The sequence below is a fragment of the Gasterosteus aculeatus genome, chromosome 21, assembly GCF_964276395.1.
Source record: "Gasterosteus aculeatus chromosome 21, fGasAcu3.hap1.1, whole genome shotgun sequence".
Classification (NCBI taxonomy): Eukaryota; Metazoa; Chordata; class Actinopteri; order Perciformes; family Gasterosteidae; genus Gasterosteus; species Gasterosteus aculeatus.
In genome coordinates this window covers 2,565,721-2,577,925 of record NC_135708.1, presented here as the reverse complement: position 1 = coordinate 2,577,925, position 12,205 = coordinate 2,565,721, and the positions used below count along the sequence as shown (strand labels likewise).

General features: G+C 49.6%; 2 protein-coding genes across 2 annotated transcripts in view; one reads left to right on the top strand and one right to left on the bottom strand.

Moving 5' to 3' along the window:
* The window catches only part of LOC144390310 (dual specificity calcium/calmodulin-dependent 3',5'-cyclic nucleotide phosphodiesterase 1C-like), a 442,515-nt gene that overhangs the window by 52,700 nt on the left and 377,610 nt on the right, over positions 1–12,205 (top strand). The gene's annotated exons all lie outside the window — the stretch shown is intronic.
* LOC120813551 (protein NLRC3-like) overlaps positions 1–12,205 on the bottom strand; it is a 238,354-nt gene that overhangs the window by 8,907 nt on the left and 217,242 nt on the right. The gene's annotated exons all lie outside the window — the stretch shown is intronic.

Genomic DNA, 12,205 nt, shown 5'->3' with positions numbered 1-12,205 from the left:
CAACAACCTGCTGGCAGAGCTCACACGTTATTATCTTCATCAGGACAAACACACAGAGCTCATTCACCTCAACACTAAAACTCTCATGGGACACTTTGTGTTGTTGTCTTGAGACAACGTGTCAAGAGACGTCATTTTAAATTCTCATCCTATAAATGTCGTGTTTCTTTTAAGCGCTTTCCTTTGGCAGGAGGCAGCGGTCCATCAGGACGTTATTTATGTTAAATCACTATATAGGCTACTAAAACTCAGCATGCAGGATGACAACATGAGATATGTATAGTTTTATAATATCAATATTATAAGTAAGTATAGGTGGAAGGGAACCAACAGTGTGGTGCAAAGATCAGTCCTGTAAAACCACTTAAAAACCACTTACCTACTCAAACCATACAACATATTTTATATTAGTAAGATTTATATTATAGACCTTGTGTATATATGTATATATATATACAAGGTCTATATATATATATATATATATATATATATATATATTATATGTATACGGTCACACAGAGTTGAACAACGTCTCACTGAGCAGCTATTAAACCAGGAAGTGTGAATGTGTGAATATATTTCCAACTTTAGCGAAGTGTAAACGTCGTACGTTCGATACCCGCTCACTCCTCTCTCATAACAAACAGGGACGTCCGACTTTTAGCGGAGTCTAAATTATCTTCCGTATTTCCGAGTCCGAAATAAATTGAACTTCTAGGGAGATGAAATACGTTCCGGGTGGTATTTATTACGTAGTTATCGTGATTAGTAACGATTGAAAAGTTCTTCTCTCTTTATTGAACCAGTATTGGCAATTTCTCAACGAGGAGAGACGCTGCAGAATCGGCGGCGGCTTTGCGCATGCGCGCGTTGATTTCAGCCTGCACGTGACGTGTGTCTCCTCTGACTGCAGCTGGACTGCTGCGAGCCGCCAGCTTCCTGCTTCAGTGACGTCACGCCACGTCAGACACCACAGAAGTCTCCAATAAAACCAGAGAAGGTCGCTGGTCGCTTTTGACCAGAAGTCGCCAAGAGGGTTTATAAAGTCAATGTACCAAACAACGAAGGAGCCTGCGCATGCGCACATCTCAAGTCATAATTTCGACTTTTTAACTCTTTTTAGTGGCGGGAATGGACTTCCATAAAAATCACCGTAACTAGCAGAAAGAAACCTGTCAGCGGACCTGACAAGCGCCGCTTCAAGCCTTTGCGCATTAACTCTGCGCAGACATGATCCCCTTGAGTATCGCGACGTGCTAGTTTAGCCGCTACAACAACAACTAGCCAGTAACCGCAGATTCCATTTCAACAATAAAGATACAAACTTCTCAGTAGTAAATGAATTCACGTTTCAACTGCTCTATGCTGTGTTTACTCAGGTCGGTGATGTTTTAACGTGTGTAGTGGAATAAATAAAACATATTCCGGTGGTGGCTGTGTGGCAACGCACAACACTCTGAACGGCGGCCGCCATTTTGTTATGCGCACACGCCGTCTGCGCATACATGCCGCTTCCCACGTGATCCCGTTTTTCCTCCAGCAGGAAAAGTAGAAGGCAAAAATGCCACCTAAGAAAAAGATGAAACCTCTCGCTGACCAGAAGACTATTGCATCTGTATGTTCTGCTCCATGTGCCTCTGCACCCTCCCTGACTTTGATCCGCCTCCCGACAGTTCTGCTTAGTATTAAAATATAAACACGCACACTTAAGCCTAGTTTATGCTTCTGCGTTTCAGTTTGTTGTCTGTTCAACTTTAGACTTCTGGAGAAAGACAAACTTCCTTTTACCTTTTTAAACTCTGTTAAAATGCTCATCCTATAAATGTAGTGTTTTACAAGATGAATGTTATCACTCTTCTTCCAGCAGGTGGAGCTGTGCTGTTTCTCCTCTTCAGAGTCCAGAAGTCAGTAAAACACAGACCAGTAAGGTGACCTGTAGCTGTCCTGATGGAAACACTGTGGTTACCATGGTAACATGGGGAAGCTTTCTCCTGATGGGATGCTTCGCTTCACCATGTGATCAGTTAGTAAAAGGTCGACTACAACCTGCTGATCAATGAGAGAAAAACTGAAGACTAAAGAAAACAAACACAGTCAAACACTAAAAAGTGACTAAATGTGTTTAAAGCAGATGAAGAAATGAACATGAAGCTTTGTGGACTTAAAGGACTGAAGCAGCAGGTGAGACAAACAGAGCGTCTCTCAGGTGTGTTTCAGGAACAAAGGCCCAGGTGAGCTCTGTGGTCCCTGCTGGGTCCTAGTGCCCCTCCGTCTGCTACCTTCCCCTCCTCATCAGTAACAGTCCTCACAGACCCCAGATCAGACTGAGCTCCTCTTCTTCATCACAGCGTCATCATTCAGACTAACAGCAGCTTCTCTCTGCCTGCTCACACAGGCGCCATCTTGTTTCCCAGCTTTAAACAATCACACCTTCACGACCATCAATGATGTCATTCAACCAATCACAGCTGCACTTACTGAGCTCGTAGACATGAACTTCCTCAGTGAGCAGCTCTCTTCTGTCCTCAGCAGGTCCGTGTAGAAAAGGAGCTCCGTGCTTCACTTCAGCTTCCATCAGACGGAGTGAAGTGTTGCAGCTTGTTAGAGCTTGTTGTCCTTCATCAGAGAGGGTGTGTCCTCACGTCACCATCAAAGTATGCAGTCTGACTGGTTGACTGAGTCTCAGTCTGAGCTGTTAACAGGGTCAAAGGTCCTCGTGAACAGAATCCTCCTCACGGCTCAACAAGAGTCTTTCAGGATGAAAACCAGCATCTGTGGAACGATCCTTCCACCTTGTAAAGAGTTGCTATGACAACAGACTGGATGCTGTTGTTGGACCAGATGGTTCAGAGGACCCGTGCACGCCCCTCTTTGTCACCTGGTCTTCTTCTACATGTAGACTAGTAGGGAACACGTGATGAAGCAGAAACCTTTGTAAGAAATGTAGTGAAGAGTTTATATTGAATAAAAACATCCACTAAGACAACAGAGTCTGAGCTGAGAGTGTTTTTATTCTTCACTCCACTTTGATGATCAGGTTGAACCTGTTGGGGCGGAACAACTTCCCCACGTATCAGTCTGAAGCCGCCTGCCAAATCACAAAGGACATGTTGTTACATGCAGTGTTCTACTTAACGCACCACAAGAGACCAGAGTGAACTCAAGCGCAGAGCGCAGTTTTATTAGCGGGGTACAGACAAGGATGAGGCGTGGTAGGGTCCGGTGAACAGGCAGGGGTCGAAAGCCGGGAGCGCGGAGGTAGGCAGAGGTACCGTCGGGGGTCAGGCAGGCGTGAACGAGGTCTGGGACAAAGGAGAGGTCAATAACAGGTAGGCAGAAACAGGATAGCAAGAGACCGCTCAGAATGTGATGGAAACATGCACAAGACTTCGCACCGGCCTCTGAGACTTCGGGAGCTTAAATGCCCAACCTCTCCTGATGAGAGACGAGCCACAGGTGCGTTGGTGGGAGTGGCCGTGAGCGCTCAGTGGGCTGATCCTGACTGGCCCAAACCATTGTCACGTGCCACAGAGGGGTGACTGGGATCCCGAGCTTCGGACCTTAGTACTCCGGAGACGGGGAACGTCTGTTTGTGACAACATGGCACCTTGAACCCTCTGGCTCATATACCTGCTGTGCAAAGGATTGTGGGTAAGAACAGCCAGTAAAGCAGCCTGCTTGCACACAGTAAGATGTGACTGAATGTAGAACACAAACTGTAATTCCTCCAGCTTCTGTCATTGATCATCATGAAAACCAGATGCTGAAGACTGTCGATGGACAGTTTATTAGTTGAGTGACAGTTAGTCATCAGTTTCATCTGTTTTTACTTCTTACTGTGGGTCAGAAAAACAACGTCTGCAGACCTCTGCATCGAAAATACAAATTGTAATGAAAGTACTGCAAAGCTCTTCAGACGGTCCTCTGACCTGTAGAAGTCTCCTTAGATCTTCAAACGAGCTCAGAGAGGATTTCCTCCTCCGGTTCCCCAGAGTCTCGCAGCTTCCTCCTGCATCGTCTTCCTCGTGAGACATCAGAGACCACTTCCTGTCTTAGTTTGACCTTCAGTGCTGTTTGTTCGTCCTTTTGTGTGATTGTTGAAACGGCAAAATGTGTCTTTGATGCTTTGTGTTTGCAGAGGGCTTGTTCACATGTGACCATGACGTTCTCAGGAGAAGACAACCCTGTAGGTCCCAAGTCCGTCTCCTACGCAGTCAATCAATCAATCAATCAATCCATCAATCAATCAATCAATCCATCAATCAATCAATCAATCAATCAATCAATCGCTCCATCCATCGATCCATCAATCAATCAATAAATCCATCCATCGCTCCATCCATCTCAATCTGTTGGTTTATAGCTGCTTTTAGCTGCTTGGACAATAAGAGCCTTGTGAATACGTCCATTTCTTACTGCATTAAACAATAGAATGATTTCATTCAGGAAACCTTTAGTTTTTGCAGCCGCTGAGATCTCATGAAGAAACGTCACATTTCTTCCTGCGTTTTTACAGATGTTGATATTTCTGCGCTGCACACTGATGATGTCATAGTGACGTTTATTTAATCCATCACAAGCTCGTCCTCTTCTTCTTCTCCTCTTCTTCTTCTTAAGCGTCTTTGGGTACCAAGAAAAGTGCTATAAAAAGTAAAGTATTATTATTTCTCATGAACTTTGCTGCCTGATCATTTGATGATGAAAGTAATCAATCACACGCGTCCTGATTAACAGCACAAACTAATTGTTACGTTTTGGGGGTGTTTGTGTTGGTTTGTGTCCTGTTTCTCCATGTACAGGAAATCTGCAGGCAAGATGGCTACCCTTCACCCAAGGTGCAGCCGATTGGACACGACCGACCTGGACTCCTCCCCTTGGGGAGGAGTCGCTGTGGGTCTCCTGCAGAAAGACAATGTCTAACCTCTTTTGTTTGATTATTTCTGCAGTGACCGCTCTCTTCTGGCGGTCCCTCCCACCATTTATGTTTAAAGAGCCCAAAATCACCTTGTGCATTAGAAAGAGAAAAGAAGCAGTGACGCAGACAAAAACAGGAAACTGTAACACAAAAAAGGAGTGCAGCACATTCATCCCAAAATCAATCACTGGTCCTCAGCCTCTTGGAACCCTTCACTCCGTCTCTCTCCATTATCTTCCTGAGAATAGTTACATGCTTCTTCAGTCTGAAGCGCTTTTTCTTATCCAGAGAGTTATTATCATAAACTCTCTGCAAAAGCACAGCAGTTCTGATGAATTTAGCACCGTCTGGGAAATAATCTAAAACCTTGATGGACTTCCCAAACGTGTCATCCAGGAAGCTGTTTATCTCTTCCAAAGAGTACACGTCTCCATCTGCAGACATGGAGCCCGAGTCAGAGAGGTTATCTGATTCACTGTCGCAGTCCATCGCCTCCTCCTCTTTCTCGGGCGGTGCCCCTCCACCCATTCCACCTGGGGGGTCAGCGCTGCTGCCTACTTCACCTGCTCTGTTACAGTGTGCAACACCTTCAGTCTCTGCCCCCTCTTCCCCCACACAGTTCTTTTCCTCAGCCTTTTTCCCATCATCCTTTTTTCCTTCTCTCTGCTCCCACCTATTGTTTGTTTTCTGAGACTCTTCCTTTCCCTCCTCACTGGTCTTGTCCTCAGCTCCAAGTCTCATCTCCACTCCTGTCCTGTCATCTTCACTCGTTGTTTTGGCCTCTTGATTCTCATCCTCTTCTGCTCCTCTGCCTTCCTCTCTGCACTTTGTGCTTATTCCCTCTGCCACACCTCTCTCCTCCTCCCCTGTCGTTTCCACTGCAACGTTCAGCTCCTCTGCTCTTGTATTTTCTATCTCCCTTTCCCCGTTTTTCACTCCCTCCCTAACTTCCGTCCTGTCTTCCGCTCCTGTTTCCTCTGCTCCTTCCTTCTCCTCCACCCCCCTCCTTTCTGCTGTATTAATACCGGTAGTTGGGCTCTGATCCCTCTCATGTGAGCCCACCTGTCTGCCGTGACTCACCTCCACTCCTGTCTCAGCCGGCGGCGCATCGCCTCCCGCTGGCTCGTCATCCATCGGCGCCCCGGCGTCACCGAGCCCTTCTGCCGGTGCGGGCTCCGATTCTGCGCGCTCTTCGGCGGGCTTGTGAGGACAAGCGTCACGCTTGTGCCCCATTCCCCCGCACAGAAAACACTTAATGCTGCCCGTATTTGCGTAGATCATATAGTGACCCTCGCCGTGCTTCACTCTGAAGGACACCTCTAGCGTCTGTGAAGGACATGTGAGGAACATGGACACTTGTCTCCTGAAGGATTGGACATGTTTAAGTTTATCGCTCTTGCAGCCCAGTCCCACGGACCGGAAACCACTCGCGAGTTTTCCGAAGCGCAGTAGCTCGCGCTCCAGCACCTGGTTGGGTATGAAGGGGGGGACACCTGACAAGGTAACCCGCGTAGAGGGCACCGCGAGCGGTGACACCTGCAGGTACACCCCGTCTACGGTTACGCCGCTTGCCACTAGCTCCGCCACCAGCCGCTCCTCCTTCAGGAACACCAGCAACCCCCGGTTCATGCGGGAGGCGTGGGACAGGTTAGCGTGCCCCACGCACTCCCCGATGGCCAGCAAGACAGCTTCTACCGGGACGCCGGGGTCGGGCTGGACCCGAACCCCATGCCTCAGAGACGGCGTCTCGGAGGACGCCATTCCCGACACGAGGCACGGTCCTCCGTCCCCTAATCACCACCAAAACCCCAGAACCACTACAGACTACCGTTACTCACTCACCCTGTGAAATAAGAGGAAACGTAGAAAGACAGTCCTAGAAAAGTCACCAAACTCTCCACCAAACTCACCAGCTCACCACGCACCCAACCGCCATAGAGAGAGAGAGAGAGAGAGAGAGAGAGAGAGAGAGAGAGAGAGAGAGAGAGAGAGAGAGAGAGAGATTTGATTTCAAAGGGTCTTTTATTACATCATTTCGGTTAAAATTAAACGGTTACATATAAACGGTCAATGAGGATCTACAACAAGCCTAAATCATGTGAAGAGAACAACATAAATCACAGATGGATGACCAGAGCGTTCTCGCTGACTGAACACAGGAGGTTCTCCAGACCCCAAATGGTAACAAAGAGTTCGGTGTTGTTGGTCAGTTTGTAGTAGCCAAACTCCACCCTGAGCCGAGCGGCCAGCAGCCCTGTCAGCATCAGATTTGCGTCCTCCGACCCTCCACCACGCACACGGTTCTGTCTCGTTTTCCAAATGGCCAGTTTGGACATTCCTGAAAGGAAGTTTAGCAGAGTGTGAACGTTCTTCTTGCGAGCAGAATATTTTGGTCCGTAAATAAATAGAGGTAGAGAGAATTGTTCCCCTAAGCCCCGAAACCATGCCTGTAAACGTTTGAATAGTCCCTTCAGTCTGGAGCACTCAGCAAACAGGTGGTAGACGGTTTCTGGCAGAGGACAGAAAGGACACTTGTCCCCCCCTCCCGGGTCCAGGTGTACCAGATATTTGTTGGTAGCTATGGCTCCATGCACAACCCTCCACTGGAGGTCCCCTGTCCGTTTGTCCACAGGAGGCTTGTACAGAGACCGCCAGCAGCCCCCCGGGGAGCACTTCCTGCCAAAAAAGTCGACCCACCTTGACACCTTCACCCCCGTTAGAGAGCGCAAGTTTGAGACCTTCACGGAGACCTGGTATACTGCCTTTCTCCCCAGAGACTCAAAGTCACCCAGTTGTGGTGTCTTCAGGGACAGCAGGGTATCCTCACCTGCTGTCCACTGTCCTGCAGCCGCAGAGACATCAAGGGGGGGGAAGGCGTACTCACACCCACCGTCCCATTGGTCAGAGAGTGATCGGTCTTTTACAAATGACCTGAAACCTTCTGGCAGGGAAGCACAGACCTCCTCCACCAGCCTGAGCAGGAGCCTGTTGGAACGGATGTGGGTCAGCTCTGCCAGGTGAGGGATGGAGATCTTCACCAAGTGACCCAGTTTCACACAGCCGGCCTCTCTCAGTCGGGTTCTTAAGCTGACGGATGTCAGGGCTTGGGATGTGATGAGCTTGCCCCCAAGCAGCGGCTCCTCAAAAAGCCACATCCCTGGTGTTGTCTCACCACTCCGCTTGTGAGTGAGAACCTGCCACGCCTGGAGGACGGACTCGTAGAACACTGTCAGACCAGTTATATCTACTAGCTGGGGCTCAAGCAGGAAAAGATGCTTATCATACCCCATGCGTCCAGCCCTCCTTAGTAGTACACATGCAGCATCAGTCCATGGCAGGCCGGAACTGTAGAGCAGTCTCTGGGCGGTCAGTAGTCTAAAAGCTGTCACCCGTGAGGCGATGTCCACCAGGCCTTGACCCCCCTCCTGGATCGGTAAATACAGCACAGCAGCTTTCAACCAGTGAAGGCCTGACCAGAAGAAGTCCACAACGGTCCTCTGGATCTCAGCAATCAGGTCCCGGGGTGGAGTTAGAGCCGCCAGCCTGTGCCAAAGGGCCGAGGCGACCAGGTTGTTGACAACAAGGACCCTCCCCCTGTAGGACAGCCGAGGCAGCAGCCACCTCCACCTCGACAGTCTAGCGCGCACTCTGTCCAAAGCCCCTTCCCAGTTCTGTTTCTGAAACTCCTCAGTTCCTAGAAAAACACCCAAAACCTTTAACCCCTGCCTACCCCATCTGAGGTTGCCCGGTAGTTTTGGTGCTTCTCCATTGGCCCATTGACCAACCTGCAAGGCCTCACTCTTCCCCCAGTTCACTTTGGCTGAAGAAGCCCTCTCGTAAGTGTTAATACAGCTGCTTAGGAGCAGGATATCCCTCTGATCCTTCACAAACACGTTTACGTCATCAGCATATGCTGACACCATCAGGGGGGGGCGCTGAGGCAGTCCAGGCAACACGACTCCAGACAGACGAGATCTTAAAGTGTTGAGGAGTGGTTCAATGGCTATGGAGTACAGCTGCCCAGAGACGGGACATCCCTGTCTGATGCCTCTCTCGACCTGAACTGGACCGCTCAGCGCGCCCCCCGCCTTCACCAGACAAGCGGCTTTTTTGTACATCGCACCCAACAGTGACATAAACCCTTCACCAAAACCAAAAGCTCTTAAAGTGGAAAAAAGAAAATCATGGTCCACCCTGTCAAAGGCCTTCTCCTGATCTAGGGCAATGACACCAAAATCAATATTACACAGTTTACCAATGTCCAACAGGTCCCTCATAAGAAATATATTGTCCATTATGGATCTGTCTGGCACGCAGTAGGACTGGTCTCTGTGAATAATACAGGCGAGACATTTTTTAAGCCGGTTGGCGAGCACCTTAGAGAAAAGTTTGTAGTCTGTGCACAACAACGCCACCGGTCTCCAGTTCTTCAACAAGGACAGATCTCCCTTCTTAGGTAGCAGGGAGAGTACTGCGTTTCGGCACGATGTTGGTAGCAGGCCTGTCTGCGAGCTCTCCTGCAGCACCTGCCACAGGTCGGCTCCCAAACAGTCCCAGAAGTGTTTATAAAAGTCTGCAGGCAGTCCGTCGAGTCCAGGGGCCTTACCAGCAGCCATCTGACCCGCCGCAACAGTCAGCTCCGCCAGGGAGATGTCAGCATCTAGGAAGGCCTTGTCTTCTGGGCCCAACTGTGGGAGACCTTGAAGCAGTTCTGCAGCACTCTCGCAGTGGTCGGCCTCTTTCCTGTAGAGGGCGCTGTAGAAGGCGACGGCGTGCTGCCTCATCTCAGTCGGATCAGCTGTCATCTTGCCGTCAGGGAGGCGGAGACACACCATTTGTTTGGCCCGAGAGACAGACCGCTCCAGGTTAAAGAAAAAGGATGTAGGGGCATCCATGTCCCTCACACTTATAAACCTTGATCTGACTAGAGCACCTTTAGCCTGTTCCTTTAGGAAGGACCCCAGTCTGTCTTTTTTCTGCTGAAGCTTGTGGGCATCTGTGCTAGTGTGGGGGAAAAAGCTGTGCTCCATGTCCCTGATCTCCTTCTCTAAACACTCAGTGACTTTCTTGACTTTGTAGGTGGAGCCGCTAGTGTACTGCTGCACAAAGACTCGAATGTGGGCCTTTCCCACATCCCACCACAGACTAAGTGACTGAAATTCGCTCTTCCTCTTCCCCCAGATCCCCCAGAAAATCTTAAATTTCTCACAGAAGTCCCTGTCCTGCAACAGCTTCACATTAAAGTGCCAGTAGGAGTTGGATTTTTTGGTTGGTGAGATATGGAAGTCTAGGGTGACCAGGTGATGGTCTGTGAAACCCACTGGGAGAATGTGGCAGTTTAATAGGCGATTACCATAACTGGAGGACACGTAAACCCTGTCCAGCCTGGCTGCTCTGATGTTCCCCTCCAACATTTTCACCCACGTGTACTGCCTCGCCCGAGGATGTTTGACCCTCCATGCATCCTCCACACCTGCCTCAGCAATCACCCGGGACAGAGTGGCAGATGACTGATGGTGAGGCTCCTCCCCTGTCCTGTCTAAAAAAAAGTTAACAGTACAGTTCCAGTCTCCCCCCATCACTATACACTCGTCTTGGTCGTAGTGCAGCAGGGCATCCCTTAATTTGAGGAAGAGGTCTGTTCTAAGAGGGCCTTGATTCGGGGCATATACGTTAATGAACACAAAAATGATGCCAGCTATGGATGCTTTGACCACTAGTGCCCTGCCCGCCTCCACTTCTGTAGAGGAGAGGATGCTAACGTCCAGCCCAGGTGAGAAGAGGACGGCCACACCTGCAGACAGGTTGGTCCCATGAGACAGGACATACTGCCCCCCCCACCACAGACCCCAGTCCACCTCGTTGTGAGGGTCGCTGTGGGTCTCCTGCAGAAAGACAATGTCTAACCTCTTTTGTTTGATTATTTCTGCAGTGACCGCTCTCTTCTGGCGGTCCCTCCCACCATTTATGTTTAAAGAGCCCAAAATCACCTTGTGCATTAGAAAGAGAAAAGAAGCAGTGACGCAGACAAAAACAGGAAACTGTAACACAAAAAAGGAGTGCAGCACATTCATCCCAAAATCAATCACTGGTCCTCAGCCTCTTGGAACCCTTCACTCCGTCTCTCTCCATTATCTTCCTGAGAATAGTTACATGCTTCTTCAGTCTGAAGCGCTTTTTCTTATCCAGAGAGTTATTATCATAAACTCTCTGCAAAAGCACAGCAGTTCTGATGAATTTAGCACCGTCTGGGAAATAATCTAAAACCTTGATGGACTTCCCAAACGTGTCATCCAGGAAGCTGTTTATCTCTTCCAAAGAGTACACGTCTCCATCTGCAGACATGGAGCCCGAGTCAGAGAGGTTATCTGATTCACTGTCGCAGTCCATCGCCTCCTCCTCTTTCTCGGGCGGTGCCCCTCCACCCATTCCACCTGGGGGGTCAGCGCTGCTGCCTACTTCACCTGCTCTGTTACAGTGTGCAACACCTTCAGTCTCTGCCCCCTCTTCCCCCACACAGTTCTTTTCCTCAGCCTTTTTCCCATCATCCTTTTTTCCTTCTCTCTGCTCCCACCTATTGTTTGTTTTCTGAGACTCTTCCTTTCCCTCCTCACTGGTCTTGTCCTCAGCTCCAAGTCTCATCTCCACTCCTGTCCTGTCATCTTCACTCGTTGTTTTGGCCTCTTGATTCTCATCCTCTTCTGCTCCTCTGCCTTCCTCTCTGCACTTTGTGCTTATTCCCTCTGCCACACCTCTCTCCTCCTCCCCTGTCGTTTCCACTTCAACGTTCAGCTCCTCTGCTCTTGTATTTTCTATCTCCCTTTCCCCGTTTTTCACTCCCTCCCTAACTTCCGTCCTGTCTTCCGCTCCTGTTTCCTCTGCTCCTTCCTTCTCCTCCACCCCCCTCCTTTCTGCTGTATTAATACCGGTAGTTGGGCTCTGATCCCTCTCATGTGAGCCCACCTGTCTGCCGTGACTCACCTCCACTCCTGTCTCAGCCGGCGGCGCATCGCCTCCCGCTGGCTCGTCATCCATCGGCGCCCCGGCGTCACCGAGCCCTTCTGCCGGTGCGGGCTCCGATTCTGCGCGCTCTTCGGCGGGCTTTTGAGGACAAGCGTCACGCTTGTGCCCCATTCCCCCGCACAGAAAACACTTAATGCTGCCCGTATTTGCGTAGATCATATAGTGACCCTCGCCGTGCTTCACTCTGAAGGACACCTCTAGCGTCTGTGAAGGACATGTGAGGAACATGGACACTTGTCTCCTGAAGGATTGGACATGTTTAAGTTT